An 18,111-nucleotide genomic window follows, 5' to 3' on the forward strand; every position below is an offset into this window, starting at 1 on the left:
TGTGATTTGATAAACAATACTGTAAATTCCTTTCTAATTTTCACTTTGTATTCTAGGGAGGTAAACTGTTTGTTGAACTTTAGGAAACTTGTTGGTTTTGCTTCTTTCTGCTATTTAGTTTAAAACCACAGAATTGTAATAAACCAATAATACTAGTCAGAGTGGCCTATAAGGAGTAAAACCTAGTATTTTTGTATATGTCATGACTGTAATGTGGTGACGAGTTTCATCTTTACTAACCTATCCAGCAAAAAATGGATATTAAACCTTTGCATTTCGTATAAATGCAAACTTCCGAATCACTTTAGATAAATTAAATTAGAGTAACAATTTGTGTTACCTCAAGCTAAGTACGATTGGCAGCTGTTGACACCCACTCAGTCAATGACAATGCTTTGTTCACAATCATTTCATAGTATTTTCAATATTAATGCAAAAAACACGGTCAAGGTGGCAGCGGATTAAAGATACAACAAATGCTATGCTCGCAATTTCGGATAAAATAAAACATTTCTATCGATTCCATGGAGGTATATCTTGATGAAAGATCGTTCAAGTTTACTAGGCCAGTTAGTAAGCGGCTACCCTATACCGACACCGCATCGTGTCACGAATTCCAGCTATTTGATAGGCAATGGACTACGACCATACACCCCAAGATAATTGGTCAAATATCAAAATTGGCTAGGGTCAGAGGAAACTCGGACTATTTGTTACCGACATCTTCGCTAGCCAAGGTTACGATAACTATATCTACACCTTGGCATATCGAGCAGACATGTATTGTGCTTCGGGTCTGCGAATTTCATTGGATGCGGCGGCAAGTCACCGCATCCAATCAAAATTAAGTTGTTCAAATTTGAACTCTGCTCCTAACTGATCCTACGTGATCGAGACCACAGGGGCTCGAATCGTTGCTTACAATTTACCTGTCATACATGTACTATATAATAACTACAACGAAGGACACTTCCCTCCTTTCTTGCTCGACCTATTTAAGAAAAAAACGCTGATATTTCAAGTGAAATCCCGCTGAATGGAATACTGTTCTCTCATTGGTTAAAAGCAAACAACGTCCTGCATTTGTTTATAACTTATTTTCAGTTGGACAATGAGACGGCAGTATTCAATTCAGCGCGTATTAAGCGAGAGCGATCATAGCCATATCGAGCAGTATCGTGGGAAAATGGTCTGCATTCCTTACGGTATGATAGAAAGCCAAACTTCCGATACGCGTACGAAGACGAATGCCTGAGCTAAACATCGGTACCAAATTTATTACGCTAAGCGAAATGTAGCTTGAAATATCAGCGTTTATTATTAAATAAGTCGCGCGAGAAAGGAGAGAAGTGTCTTCCCTTGTATTTATTATATAGTACATGAGCAGCAGGGATGGTGAACATAACACTTTTTTGAAGGATCTAAAACTGAAATAAACCCTTGTAAAAAAGACGATTAAATAGCGTAAATAACGCTAAAATCGAGCCTTCTAATCACCAGTGGAGGCTTCTCTAATTGGGTTAGTTCATTTTATTATTTTGCTTTTTTTCTATGTACTGAAATATAAATGTATACTCGTATGTTACGAAATTGAACTAACTCGGTGGTCGCACCCTCCCAGCTGATATAATTAGATCATTATCATATCAATAATGGCACCAGCTAAGGATTTTTACACAGCTAGATTATCTCGAGAAAGATTAGATCGAAAATTTATTCCTGTTCGTGATTCTGTCAGACGAAAACTACAAGAACATCAAGAAGCTCAAGTAGAATTTGCAGAAGGTTCAGAGCAGATATTTAAACCAATTGTCGAAACAACCAAGAAAATTGTTACAGCAACTGAGGCGGTTCAAAAAACTCTTGAGACATTACCTGCTGATATTGCTAGCCGTCTTCCACCACCCACGAACCTCCTCAATCACTACCTGAAGTACCACAACCTCTGCCAAGAGTTAGAGTCAACATCATGGATAAATTCACGCCCGAAAGTATTTCCGCCTTCAAAGACCAAGACCAAATACTTAATATTGCCGCCTTTGGATATCATGAGATAGATAAGTATATAAATCCTTTATATGTTAAAACGATAAGATCTGTCGATTGGACTAGGGATGTATATCGCATTTCTACCGATACTCCGCAAATCAGATCTGATCAAGATATTAATACTTTTGACATTTTTAACCAGATAATAGATGAGCGCATTAAACAAGTAAGGCAAGAAAGGATACTAAAAGAAGAAAAAATAAAGCAACAACTTGAAGAAGCAAAAGCAGTAAGGAAATCAACCTCACCAACATGGAGGAATAAATCAGATAAAACAAATGCGAAAGAAGGAGCAACTGGAAGTGGTCTTTCTTCTCTGATTACTGCTTGTCCTAACAATGTTCTTTCTGACGTAGAACGACTAGAAATTCTGACTGGAGGAAAACGTGTTGGAATTAATTCTCCAGAAATCATTAATGAAATATCTGATATTTGTCGACGATTATTTACAGGCGTTATCATGGACATCAATGTTTATCGATCTCTCATTGATGAAATTGCTGGTGATTTTTTGTTGTTGTTGTTGTTGTTGTGGGGTTTAACGCCATTTTTCAGCACACGATAGGCTATACATAAGGTTAGTATTAATGGTGGAGGAAGAACCCGGGAAAACCCCGGAAAGAACCACCGATAAACGAGAAGCTACTGGCAAGCTTTCTCACATACCCACATTGGCTGAATCCGAGACTCGAACCGGCGCAGACATGCTGGTGATTATTACAGTGATTAGATAAATGAATAACAAGTAAGACGATTATGCATAATGCTCAACGCGGACCGAGCACAGTCAGAATTGTAAATTCACGATTACCAACTTACGAAGCAATTTATGGTGATGGACTCGGCGATGATGTTAAAGGTTTATTTGCGAGGATAGCCCCAAAAGTAATACAATTGCAAAACAAGTAGGACTGAAATCTATTGATCTTGTTCGTGAAAAAATTTCTAGCGCAATTGGTAGTGTTGCCGGTAAAGCATTTTCGGAGATCAAGGATAGACTAGAACGATTAATACGACGAAACCTTCAGCCACCAGTGCAATTGGCCAGCACTGAAGTTATGCCTGCAAATGTCAGTACGACAGTAAATCAAGCTGCAAAAAAAAAAAACTTTCAGGGTTGGCTGATGAAGCAGAAAAAATACAACTTCAAGTCTTACTTCAGAAATTGGTATTCGTGTTAGACGATAACAATTATAATAAAATGTTCAAGCGTATATCTGATCCCGCATTTGACATGGATGCGCCAGTTCTTAAGGATTAATCTGTACGTGATTATCAGTATGATTCTTATAATATAGGACAACCAATAAATTCTACCAACACCGCTGATGTTGATTCACAACATGTAATGATCAACGTTAATGCATGCTTCAACATAGGTTTTACAACACGTCCATCAATGTTAAGAGGTAATAGAAGATTTTCATGCGTAATTCTGCTGTCACATATTTTTGGATCTTGCAGAAACATTAGAAAGGTTATTTTCGGAGCCAAGCATACAGTTGTACTTGTAAGATAGGCTACTAACGATGATGATATCTGGCAAGAAGGTGTTGGCGTTGATGCTGGTAAAGTATTACTAACAAAACTTTCGGTGTGCTTTCCGGTAATAAATCCAACGATTGCGGAATAACACAAATTACTCTTTTTCTGGATTCAGGCGGTAAATCATTATAATCATGGTTAACAACAACTACAGACAGTGTTAAAAATACCGTTAATGGTTTATTTACATGACATATAACATCTCAGCAAGGTGTTTCTGCGCCAAGGCATATCTTCAATGTTTTTCAAAATACTGAACGAGTAAGCTCGCAAGAAGAAAGTCTAATGATATTTGACAAACTTGGGGTTTCTGAAGTTTCGCTGAGGATAAATGGACATTACGAACTAGCTGAAGATATGTTATTAAATTTTGAATTAAGTCATGTAGCACGTGCATATCATCGGTTGCTGATATTTATGGAAAGTGATCAAAATATAGATACTGGTTTGCAAATATCACAACTAGATTTTACAAATCTATATCCAATTTATTAGTTTTGGTTAGAACATCTTGATTTATTTAGACAATCTGTCGTTGATATTCACTTTCGAGCTCTAGTAAATAGAGACGCTGGATCCGTTTCTAATTACAGAGCAGTCGCTGTTATACTCAGCGAAAAATCAATGTAACTTGAAGGTGTTGGTGGACGAATGAGAGTTATTGATGCGCCAGTGGAAAATATGCAATATTTTCTAAATATGTAATACTTTCTAAATATGTAATATTTTCTAAATATGTAATATTTTCTAAATATGTAATAGCCTTTACAAAATGATGTGTAATTAGATCACACATGATATTTATAATGTTACATCATCATGTTAGTGTTAATCTGACTCCTGGTCAGATTAAGAAGATTCATTCAGTATAAAAAAGGAATACTGGTACAAAAATGTCACTAAAATCAGAATAAATCGCAACTCGCCCGAATAAATTTTCACTGTCAGAAGTTAAACACTTTAATAAAGCCAAAAAATCAAAGACAGGTGCTAAATTCAATCGTTCCGCAGGTGCGATTGAATGTATTGTTAAAATATGTGGTATATTTTCACTTATTGCAGCTATTTCAGCCTTAATTGCCGCTGCAGCTCCAGCTGTTGCAAAAGCAGCCGCACTTGGTGCTGTTGGAACCACTGCTGGAATGGCATTAAAGAAAGCAACATGAAAAGGAATTAAGAAAAGGGCGATGTCTACCAGCAACCCTACATTGTTACGGACGCTGCCTGAGACTTCCAGGAACTTTTCGTTAGACTCATAGCGTCTTCTTCCAATGTCAAATTTTCATTTACACTGATGCTGCTAAAATTTTAAATATCAAATATTTTAGAGGTGTTTTTATGCATGATGAATTACCAGAACGACTGAATATTATTGAAACCGGTATCATTAATCATGATAAATGTTCTCGTCGCGGTACTCATTGGAATTTTGATTTGTATAGGTTGGCTACACCAAAACAATTTATAAATTTCGTAAACACAATAAAAACTCAGGCGTTGAAAACGCCTATCTGTTATTCATCATTACCAACACAAACAATAACAGATCCGCCAATATCGGTCGTGAACTAATTGCTGTACTCGACGCTGTATCGACATCAACATTACCACCTCATAAAGTCGTGCACAATTATACAAGTAGACGATTAAATAAATCTTAAAGTATAAAAGTATATATTTACGGAAGATCTTCTACGATTACTGGAGGCAAGAAAAGAAAAAGGTGATATCGATCTGTCGAATTACGCGACTAAAGATGAACTTGCCAATGTTATAAATCTTTCTGGAGTTGATCCAGATGAGGTTTTTATTTTTCAGGATAAACATGGTGTTTTGAAGACGAGTAATATCAAATGGAATGACATAGTTCGTAGAGTTCTATGAGCTACTACGGAAAATATTGCAGTATTTAATGAAAGCGGTAAAATCAAGGACTCAAATATATCAGTTGCAACTATTCGGAATGAAATTGTAAAACGTGTTGCTAATCGTTTACAATCTTCCGGTGATACGATGACAGGTGAACTCAGCATGAATGGAAATAAAATAGTTGTTTTAAGAGATCCAACATCTGATGAAGATGCCGCAACAAAAGATATATAGACAATAACTAAAATAATGTAGATACTAAATTAACCACGGTATGACCTTCACGTAAATATGTTTTAAAATCTTCGTAGAACTTTTAGAAAAATTAATGAACTCGCAGAGGAATTCTTTGGAAATCCGTTGACTGTTGACGCGGAACTCGGAGATATTAATACAAAACTTGGTGATATTAAAACAGCTATATCAGACATTGAAACGATTAATAAACGATTAGGTGTTATCGGAGATCCTAAATCATTTTCAGAGCTAATCACGACAGCGCAGAGTAATATTGATAGCATTAGAAAAAACTCTAATATGTTATAAGTAGAATTCCTGATGTTAAAAAATTAATCTGATTAAAATTCCTCACAACAGATTATCGACATGATATAGGCAGAAGCGTCTGACCAAGCATTATGGTCACCACTCAATTAAACCATGAAACATCGCACTGAGGTTACCGGTATATACAGCCTCTCAGTACTACGTATTGCAACATTTATACTCTCTACCACAATTTTACAGCGTTATCCACTAACTCAGTTAGGTTGTTCTCCTGGATATGTGTTAGTGATGTCAGATTAAAACGACGAGGAAACATTTACTGTGGAACCGGAAGAAAAAAAACTCGGCTTGATTTATTATTAGTGTCTTGAATTAGTAGTTAAATTCCCAGCTAATTAAATAATGGACCTTCCGATCAACGTTCAACGTGATGTTGCAGCACAACGTTATAGATATAATCAAGTTTGTATGTGGCAAACAAAATTAAAAATATCATTGACAAGTATACAGTAAAAGTAAAATATATCGCAGACGTATAGTTATTGTTGATATTTATTGTGTATTCGGCGTCTGCTGCTATCTCTGGAACCGGCGTATTGTTATCAAGAATAACATCATGGCACCAGCAGTTGGAACATTTTGTTTCAGCTGCAACAACAATTGCTGACCTTCTTAATATCATCGTTAAATATATACACGTGTACAAATGCAAAATTGCATGATTATGTAGTAAAATTGCACACAGCGACGCTAGCATACTCTAAATTTTCCTCGTTAATATCAACAAGCCTTAACGATGGAAAAATATCAGATTTTGAGTTCACGGAGATGATCAAAATTTATGAAGAAGCAACGACTGTGATAAAACCCACGTCTGATTTAATAACAATAATAATAATAATAATAATGTCAACGCAGAACGAACTACTTCAGCAAATTGTAATTAATACAACTCCGTCAAAGACAACAATGATATCAGCAAGTTCTATTAATCCTGAATTTAGTGTCAACCTTGTGACTGCAATTCCAGTAAAAGAAATAGCTCTTGCACAATTACGAGTATATTACAGTTGGCCAAATATCAGATCAAAATCATTTAGTGGATTACCAGCAAATAATTCACTCGTATTTGCAAATAAAAATAAACCAGATGGAACACCAGACTGGAATTTTGTCGGCCTACCTACAGGCAATTATCAAATCGAACAAATTAATGATGAATTTCAACGCAGAATAAAATCAACGCAGAATAAAATCAATACAGTTGAAAAAATCAATTATAGAAATAAAAAAATAGAAATAAATTCACCAGATTACGTCGTTGACTTTATCAATCATCGAGTCGAGGCGTTTTAAGATGGTCTGAAATTCCACCTGTTCATCAAGGAGCACCAGAACCAAAACTTCCTGATTTCCTTACGAATGGAAAAGCACTTATAACAATTCCCGAATATCGCAAAGCACCACCACGGATGAATGTTGAATCACGTACAGACGGTGAAAGACCTTTTTTTTCTACACCTACTGAAAGACTTCCTAATTTATCAAGATCCGTATCTAATTTTGAAAAGGAAGAAAACTATTTCATTGATGAAAATTATTTAAACTCATTTTCCAATAAATTAAGTCTGAATATAATGTGATATCAACGAAGACAATTTGGAGTACGCTAGCGTCGCTGTATGAAACTTTATTGTATACTCATGCAATTTGTTTACGCTGCACGTCGACATATTTTTGAGATGATATGATAGAATATCAACAATTGTTGTTGCAGCTGAAACACAACTTATTACAACTGCTGGTGATGTCATTATTATTGTTGACAGCGATACGCCTGTTCCAGCTATAACAGCGGACGCCGAATACACAATTATGTCAACGACAAAAAAACACACGTCTGCGATATTTGTTTTATCTTTTACTGTATACTCGTCAAATATATTTTTCAGTTTGGTTTGCCACTCACATACTTGATTGAATCTGTAGTGTTGAACGTCGATTAGGGAGCTCATTATATTTTAAGTAGGTGGAAGTTTAGCGACTAATTCAAGACACCAATGGTACAACTAACCTACAATGTTTTATTCGGGTTCCACAACAAATGTTTCCTCGTCGTTTTGCTCTACCATCACTAACATAGATCCAGAGGATCCAGTTAGTGGATAACGCCGTGAAATTGTGGTAGATATCGTAAATGTTGTAGTACCAAGTACTGAGACCCTTTATATACCGGTAACCTCAGCGCGATGTTTGATTGATTTATTAAGTGGTGTCCATAATTCTTATCCAGACGCTACTGTATATACTACACTGTCGGTGATCTTTCTGATGTCGAGAGTTTAATACCGATAAATGTTGGACTTCCGAAGAAATCATCAACGATTCCATTAATATTTTGAGCAAATTTATAAACGAGTATTCAGATCTAAATGTGTTTTTTTTTTCGTTACCACATCATGATCTGATTCTGGTTCTCTCACGTTAATACTTGTATTTTTACTGATATTGAGATCACCATACATAATATCCCCAATTCTTCTGATACGTACAGCAATTTCTCCATTGAGTGTTAAAATCGATACCTCCGATTTTTTAATTTTTCCCTTTTTAGCAAACACCACCAACTTATCTTCGGTCGCATATGGAACCCGCAGAATAAAATCTATCAACGGGATATTGCTCGTCTTTAATCGTCCTTGTTTATCCTAAAAACAACAACGACTTCATTTGGTCAACATTTGCGAGACTCAACAGATTAGCGAGTTCATCCTTGACCTCGTCAAGCGTTGCATATTTAGATAAGTCGCCTCGTTGAGTTTTACTCAGGCGAGAAGCTCTTCCGTAAATATCTACCATAATACTTAAAGATCTTTTTTAAATGACGGTGGATGGTTATGCCATCTACTTGTGTACTCGTGCACGACTTTATATCGTGGTATTGTTGATGATGACACGCGTCGATTACGGCAATTACTTCACGGCCACATATTTGGGGATCGGTTTTTGCCTGTGCTGGTAATGTTGAATACCAGACGGGAGTGTTTTGAAGATGTGAGCTTTGCACTCTGCCGACATATTTTTAAAATTATTTTGGTGGCGTCAACCCATACGAATCAAAGTAAACAACTCCACGTAGACCAATCACGTATGTAACCCAATGAGTACCTTTTCCGGAGTTTTTATCGGGATGAATGATACAGGTTTCAATACGGTTTGGTTGTTTTGGTAATTGGTCAAGCATATAATCACCTGTGAAGTTTTTGATGTTTAATCGCTTATCAGCGTCCATTAAATGAAAATCTGACATAGGAAGGAGAAGTTTTGCGTCTAACGAAGTGTCCCGGGAAGCCTCAGACCTTGGCCGTACCACGAATGAGGGGTTCCTGGTAGTCTTAGACCCTTTCTCCTTCCTTTTTTTTCAAGTCTTTATTCCGTGACCTGTTGCTTTCTTTAGTGCCATCCAAACAGCAGTTCCAACAGCAACTGCTTTTGCAACAGCTGGGGCAGCAGCGACTATCAATGCTGGTATAGCTGCAAGAAGTGGAAATATACAACCCGTCTTGACTGTCTTTAATGGTACCAGCAGAAAGATTAAGTCGTACGCCCGTCTTTGATTCTTTGGCTTCGTTGAAGTTTCTGAGTTGACGTTCAGTCAGTGATAGTTCATTTGGACCACCTGTGATCTGTTCTCGTTTTAGTGCAATTTTTGTTCCGCATTCATTTGCAGATTTCGATTGAAGCTTTTTAATCTGACCATGAGTCAGGCTGACCCTAATGTAATGATATGACATTATAATATCATGAGCGATTTAATTACATGTTTTCCACTGTGGGCATCAATAACTCGCATTTGTCTACCAACACCTTCAAGCTACATTCTTTAGTCTAAGAGTATGATAGCGCTTGCTCTTTAACAACCAGCGGGAGGTCGAGCTACACGAGCTCGGAAGTGTATATCAACAACTGATTGCCTGAACAAATCCAAATATTCCAGTGAAAAATAATAGAGCGGATACAGCGTTGTGCAATCCCGCTGAGGTATCTGCTAACCAGAATCAACATTCTGCCCCATAAATGTCATCAACCGAAGATAAACACGTGCAACATGATTTTGATAAAAATTTAGCAAAACTTCTTCAGAAGGTTCTTGATGTCCACTTATCTTAAAGAAACCTCAGCAACTCCAAGTGTGTCAAACACCATTGGATTTTGTTCCTGCGAATCTACTCTGGACTTTTCCTGAAACGCGATGACTATATGTCGTGGTGCTGACAATCCCTGTTGCGATGCTATCTGCCATGTGAATAACCCAGCAGCATTACTTTGAATACTGTCTGTGGTCATTGTCAGTCATTATAACGTTGATTTACCGCCCTGACTCATAAACGAAAGTAACCGTTGCTCTTCGTCTATTGATGGAATCATTACTGACATCCAGAACGAAAGTTTTGTTAGTATTACTTTACTTGCATCAACTGCGTTGGGTCGCCAGATTGCATCATTGTTGGTTGCTTTTCTGACAAGTACCATGGTGTGTTTAGCGCAAAATATAACTTTTCTAACATTTCTACACAATCCAAAGATGCTGGATAGTGGACGCACACATTTTCTTCTCCATTTAACATTGATCTACGTGCTGAGAATCCCAAGTTGAAATTTTAATTCATCGATGCAACTTCAGTTACAGCTGCATTCATTGTCCCTCTGTCTGCATGTGTTCGAGTCCAAGGATCGGCTAGCGTGGGTACATGTGAAAGCCTGCCAGTAGCTTCTCGTGGGTCGGTGGTTCTTCCCTGGGTTTTCCAGGGTTCTTCCTCCACCAGTTATACTGGCCGCCATGTATAGCCTATCTTGTGCTGAAAAATGGCGTTACACCCTAGAACAACAACAACAACAACAACAACAAAAGTATTCATTGTCACGTTATTGCTCTCGGGATGATCAGTGGTATCGTTTGCAAGCATCACTGACGGACCAGCTGACTTCGAGTAATCATCGGAATATCTTGCCAAACCCAGTATCTTCGTGGTAACATCAACATTTTCGAGACACGATTCAATATTTTTTTCCGTCAATGATGTATGTGTCACTTGTTCTGAATGAATTCCAGTAGTCTCGAATATCTTGATGTAACAATAGTACTGAATGTGCTGATACCAGTAGTCTTGAATGTACTGCCGTGCCAATAGTCTTAAATATTCTGCTGTACAACAATGATGAAATCCATAATGTCTTTGAATGAGTTGTCCATAAGCCTAAACAAGTATTTTAGTCCCAGAAAGTCAATGACCACTAATTACATCGGGCCGGTCACTGTCGTATGAAACACATTTTTCAGTTAAGTTAATAATATAAACTTCAATTAGGTTAAAAATAACCAATAAAACATTTATCCATATTTCTAAATCAAGACCACTAAATAAAATGTACAAACTTCTGAAATCTCAATTGCGTACAATGATTTCTTCTGCTCAGCAGGTCAGTAAATTTGCACACCTATTTAAAACAAGTATTCATTTGGCTATGTTTTATGCACGGGGACTCGTATCGTTGCTTATAGTTGACGTGTCATACGTGTACTATATAATGACTATAAGCAACTATACGAGCTCCTGTGGTTAAAAATAGATCAACGGGAATCCCACTTTCCTTAACAACAAGAAAAAAATACATACGTGGTGAATACGTACTTGAGGAAGAGTGCGATATTATTACAAAGTCAATTACGATTTCTGTATCAATAGCCACATCAAAAAAGGTAAGTTTCGTTCTTTATTTAGTCATTATAATCAGGTCACTTAATCACTCCGATGTTAATTGTTTGGTCACCCCATCATGATTCAGTATGCTGGACACAGGCACTTGATTCTGGGGTAAACTAAATAAGTGTACACATGATTAGTTTACCCTGGATTCCAGTGCCTGTGATGCTGGATTACGATTGATATCGGTCTCACTAAACACCCCAAGTCTCCCCAAGAACACCACAGTATTACATACAACCTCACTAAAGCTCTCAAAATGCATTAAGACAAACAAAAGTATAATTTTATATAAAAAAAAATTAATAATAACTTCCTCATTAAATGACAATGTACTGTACTTCCCTCTTGTATCTTGTTATAAATTGTTTATTTACAAATATTCAAATTTTCAAATTTTCATCTCAAGTCGTACATCCAAATTTTTTACAAGAACGTTTCGAATTAACCAACGAGTGTAACAAACTCCACGGGAGTGATTTCCCTTGATTTTACCTCGCTGTAAAGGAAAAGTGCTATGTAATTCCCAATGTTTACTTCGATGTCAAGAACAAGTGTTGTGTGTAGATTACTTGATATACTAGATGTAATTTATGAAAATTGTTTGAATATATAGATCATTTAATGATTGGTAAAGTCACTTATACATTTAATTATCAACAGTAACACAAACGACCACGTTGTTTAATTCAAATACTTAAATCATCCCATATGTACCACTGAAGTTTATCTAACGATGTCGTATTAGTTAAACACACTAATGTATAAAAATAGTATAATACGTGTTCTTTCCATTAATTAAGTATTAATATTGGATAAATATTCATTTATATACACTAATATGTGTTAAAGACTAAAATTACCGTTTTGCTTACACTTTAATTAGTAGACTTCTAGGTTGTGAAAGACTTTGCTAATTAATAAAATAATGAAATGAATAATAATGTCATAGGCCACAGTTACCAAAAGGTTTCCACCATATATATACACACACACACACACAAACACACACACACACACACACACACATATATATATATATATATATATATATATATATATATATATATATATATATATATATATATACACACACACACATACACTTTGACTTTAGGCCCTTTGGGGTAGGAGTCTGAATTTTTCGATGACTGTGGGATCTGGGACTTTTCAAAACGTAATACCATCAAATCAACTTTTGTCATTGAAAATGTATACCATAGAAATGTAGAGGCTCAGAATAACAAGTACTGCATTAATGTAGAGTAAAGGGCCAAGTAACTTGGGATGAACTGGATCCTCAACTCGATGACCACAATGTATTTATTTTGGGCAGATATTATGCTACACTTAAAAGTGATACTGATTTTAAGAAAAGAGTGTCTTTTTTTGTAAAAAAATGACTCTAGCATCAGCATTGTTTCTCTTTATGAATACCAAGGCAATCATTAACCACCCGCAGCATCACATGGTAATAGGCGAGGAGAAAAAGATTTCGTGAGAACTCTCTGTGGACTTTTGACAAAATAAAGAAATGGATGAAGGAACAGATACCGAGAGACATATATCGTGAATTGGAGAAAGATGACTCAGTGACTGGCACTCGAGACACTAGAGTAATAAGCAACGTCAAGTACAATGAAAAGAGGAAGTCCGCAAACAAATGACATAATCATGCCAACATTGCTAATGATGTTAGATGTCCTTGGAATGATAAATGAACATCCGTTTGTGCAAACAGTGATACACAACAAAGATCAGGTACCATCCATCATTTGCTGTACACAATACCAAGTTACTGACCTACAATACTTCCTGACGTATGATAATAAGCAACTAATAGGTATGAACAGAACATTTAACCTTGGAAACTTTTACATAACTACATTGGTATACAAAAATCAAAGAGTTGTCTGAAATAGTACAAATGAACATCAGATTTTTATTGACCCTGTCCTTCTTCACAAAGACACTTCTTACAGAACTTACAAGAGCTTTCTGGAGCATATTGCTACAGAGCTAGATAGAGATATTGAGTCCATGGAAGTACGAATGTCTGAAATGATGGAATTTGGAAGTGATGATGAGAAGGGCATAACCAGAACAATAGAACATGTATTCCCCTCAGGTACACGCTATCTTTGCACTAAACATGTGAAGGATAATGTGAGGCACTACCTTCAGAATAAAATTGGGGTGGAAAAGGGTGAACGTGATATAATAATGGCCCAAATATTTGGTACCAGTCACATCACAGACGCAATAAGTGCAACTGATTTTGAAAGCCGATCAGAAAATCTGAAAACAATCATCAATTTACAGCATCCAACATTTGTACCAGACTTTATAAACAAACTTGAAACCAAGACTACAGAAATATGTTTTTGAACCTAGCTGCAGAAATACTGAATGCATGAATGGGACAAATAACAATGCACAGTCCATCAATAACATTCTAAAACTCTGTTGATTGGAAGCTAAAACAAACACAAGACCTGATATATAAACTTTTCAGTGGGACACAGTTCCGTTTCATGGATTATAGAACCACTCTTCATGACAGCGGGAATTATCAATTAAAAAAAGAAGAACACATTTACCACATATATGACAGCGTCTGGAGGTGCAAATGAGAAAAGCAAAAGACAGATTTTCACAAACTTCCTCACGGACAATAAATGCACAGAAATCAAAGTACATTAAATCACAAGATGGAAAATACACTGTAATTAATAAAGCCAAAGGAACTTCACGAAAACCTAGTCAGCGAAAAAGGACTGTCATTGAGAGGACCAATAAACGCTAAACATTTACAAGGATATGAATAACTGAATTGTTTATGTGATATGCTAATAATTTTATATACAATTGATTTGCCATTTTGTTTAATTTATTTAACGACTTATTTGATGCATTCAGTTTCGTTGCCTTCTCCTGGTGCTGTGGCATTGCTACTTATTGTTGAATGTTGATAAATATTTATGTTACTTTACCCAAACCCTCTTCATCAAAGCGAGAGTTATTTCCCTTGGCAATGCTTGACCACTTCTTTCCAAATTAAATGTTAGAAACAAAATTGCTAAATATTCACATTTTTTGCTTGTTTGTTTGTTTTTGTTGTTGTTGAAATTTAAAGTAGGGATTATGTAAAGTCTTAAGGTGTTGTTGGAGAGTCTTGGTGTGTTTAGTGAGACCCCAGTTTTCTGTGGAACATTTTGTCTTAGGGTGTTTTTGGGTGTTTAGTGAGATCCCAGTTTCTGTGGAACATTTTGTGAACCAATTGACAAATATTCATTTCCTACCTTGAAAAGATGGCTTTGAATATATTCACAGATTTATTTTGTTCATTTAAAACCAATTTGATACTTTAGCAAAAGAAAACCCAACTCCCGAGATGTAAGCAAATATTGATGTTACCACTGTACTCATTGTAGTTTCTGCAATGTCGCTGTCATTCCAGTTCTCATCTTTTGGTTCTTTTGCTTCGACTTGTCCATCCAACTGAGTAAAAAATAACATATTAAATAATTTATTAATATAACAATGATTGCAGTTTGAAGGTTGGGGATGGGCTGTCTGCAACGACAATCAAATCTGTGATAAGTCAGGTATTTGTCTCTGCATATATATTCAAAACCTTATTTATTTAAGGTAGGTAATGAATTTTTTCAATTGGTTGGTAACTTTTTTTAGAAACCACTAGAAAGACCAGTTATGATGGTTTTGCTTGATTAACTTTTTTCAGTACTGTACAGCTCATAAGTTAAGTCAATCCATTTCTTAAGTATTTAAAACTACTTATATTGCAAGCTTAGACATAAAATGTAATCTCAATAAGACATTGTATTATATATTATAGACATTTAAATGATTTTGTTTGATATAGTGAGAATAATGAATATTAAAATCACAGGGGCTTATATTGTTGCTTTTAATTTACCTACAAATTATAAATGTACAGTATAAATATTGCATCATTACCTACAAATAATACATTTACTTTATCAATCTTGTTATGTTGCTTACAGTTTATCTGCAAATCATACATAGTACATGTACTGTATAGTACATGTATGATTTGTAGGTAAATTGTAAACACTGAAATTAGCCCCTGTGATTAAAATAAAGGAGAGGAGGCAATGGGTGTTTGATAATAAACCTGTTGATACATAATGGAAACAAGGAGACTTTGTGACATGTATAGATGATACATACTGGTAGCTTGTGATTTATACCTTTTAAGATGATTCTGATCTCACAGATATTGATTTTTAGACATGCAACAAGTATGTTTCTTTCCATGTTAAATATTCTATTAATATCTGCTCAGATAGCCTCCACTCATGCGCCTACCTCAAAATCCTCTTAACCAATTCACTACTAATTTCATCAACTGTCCTCACATCCAGATTGACTTACCATGTGATCATTTTAGTCTTCAGTTAATTTGTCAACCATTCTAGCTACCATTTCTATGTATCCACTACTAATATTCCCAATTCTTAACTTTAACTATGATCACTACCAGTGTTTGCATCTTTGTTTGGCCATATTATATGCTACCTAAACTATCTATGACTTGGCCCGAAGTGGACAGTTACACCTGACTCACTCTGGAAAGTCCATTCTAGTGGATCAGATGGATGATATCCATCAACCAGCTGTGAAGGCAGATGGCAAGAGCTGTGTGGACAATGCAGGGTAGCAGTAACTGATGGACATCCACTGCATTGAGACTTGGCTCCAGAGATCTCAGCACTGTTGTAGCACTGGTATAACACAGACCTGGACAAGAGTGTGAGGTGACTTGCTAAGATCCAACTCATTCATATGTCTCTTATTATAGATGTACCAAAATGTAGACAAGCTCATTCATCCTTGGTGTCTTTAAATGTTAGAGTTGGCACAGATAACTAGACATGGACAGGTGTCAGTGGCAAATGCAACAACAATGGACTTTTCCTATTAAAGAAATGCACTGAACACAGTGCCTCCTAACCACAAACCCAGTCTTCTGCTCTGCCAAGCCACAACAAAGTATCTTGGATGCAGCCATTCTCCAAGCAATGGCATCATCAAAAGAAGGGTCAGGCAGGATGTCCAAGTGACAAAGGCCATAAGAAGTACATAATGCTGAATTGGTCACAGGCTTATAGTCTCCAAATTCAATATACAGATTCAGTCCAGGTGATGACCACAAGTCAAAAAAGTGCATAGAATGCTTAATGCCTCCAAATTGAAACATGAGAATGTGAAACAGGCACCTGTCAAAAAACTCTGCAATCAAGTTAATATATTTCCCATCAACTTGTGACAATTTTGGTCTCACATTCAGTATCAAGAAGTCAGAAGAAGAGATGTACCAACCTTCATCATGAAAGCCTTGCATAGAGCCTACCATCACAGGATATGGTCAAACCCTCCTTGCAGCAGACAAGTTCACCTATCTTGGCATCATGCTGTCAGATGCAGCCCATATCAATGATGAAACCAAAACCAGAATTACACAACAAGTGTGACCTTTGGCAGGCTACGTACAAACGTGTGGGAGCACAAAATAGAAGATCTGAGAAAAAAAGCCATTGTGTTGCCAACCCAGCTTGTGTTGCTTGCAAAACCTGAATGGAGTACAGACACCATGCCAAGAAGCTGAACCATTTTTAGATGAGCTGTCAGAGGAAACTGATGAGGATACAATATGGCAGAACAGGTCACAGACACTGAGGTTCTCACACTTGTTTGGCATTTGAAGCATCCACTCTCCTGATGAAATCATAGTTGAGACTGACAGACCATATCATGAGGCTATCAGAAGAATGACTGCCAAACAAGATCTTCTGAGCTTAAGGTGGGAAAATTATCTCAGGATAGTCACACGATATGCTTGAAAGATTTCATCAAGTCATCCTTGAAACACTTCAACACTGGCCATGAGTCTTGAGAAGATCTTGCACAGGAAATTTGCTTCACCTAGCAAAGTCTTATCCATCCTGGAGCTATAGTGTTTGAACAGAGGAGTAAAGCTGAGGCAGTGCAGAAGCACAAGCAATGTAAATCTCAAGTGTAGCATGTACTCCATTGATCAAGCAATGTAAATCTCAAGTGTAGCATGTACTCCATTGATCAAGCAATGTAAATCTCAAGTGTAGCATGTACTCCATTGATCAAGCAATGTAAATCTCAAGTGTAGCATGTACTCAATTGATCAAGCAATGTAAATCTCAAGTGTAGCATGTACTCCATTGATCAAGCAAACACAAGTGGCATCTCCTGTCAAGTGTGCCAAAGACAGTTCAGAGCACAAATTGGTCTGATCAGCCACTGACAGCCTCACAGAAATCAAACCAGTTAGTAATATCATGGTCATCTTTGAACT

The 18,111-nt window shown here is 36.4% G+C and overlaps 1 protein-coding gene across 2 annotated transcripts in view; it reads left to right on the plus strand.

The window, feature by feature from the left end:
• Window positions 1-18,111, plus strand: part of LOC149802539 (uncharacterized) — a 104,846-nt gene that overhangs the window by 11,492 nt on the left and 75,243 nt on the right. Inside the window, exon 1 of one of the 2 annotated variants that reach the window (XM_089951789.1) lies at window positions 11,629-11,731. The exons of the other annotated variant lie outside the window; for it this stretch is intronic. The gene's annotated coding sequence lies outside the window, so the exon portion shown is untranslated. Of the gene's footprint in view, window positions 1-11,628; window positions 11,732-18,111 lie in introns of those variants that run through there. 2 annotated transcript variants of the gene reach the window in all.

The sequence above is a fragment of the Sinohyriopsis cumingii genome, chromosome 3 (assembly GCF_028554795.1).
Source record: "Sinohyriopsis cumingii isolate HCF-2022 chromosome 3, ASM2855479v2, whole genome shotgun sequence".
Lineage (NCBI taxonomy): Eukaryota > Metazoa > Mollusca > Bivalvia > Unionida > Unionidae > Sinohyriopsis > Sinohyriopsis cumingii.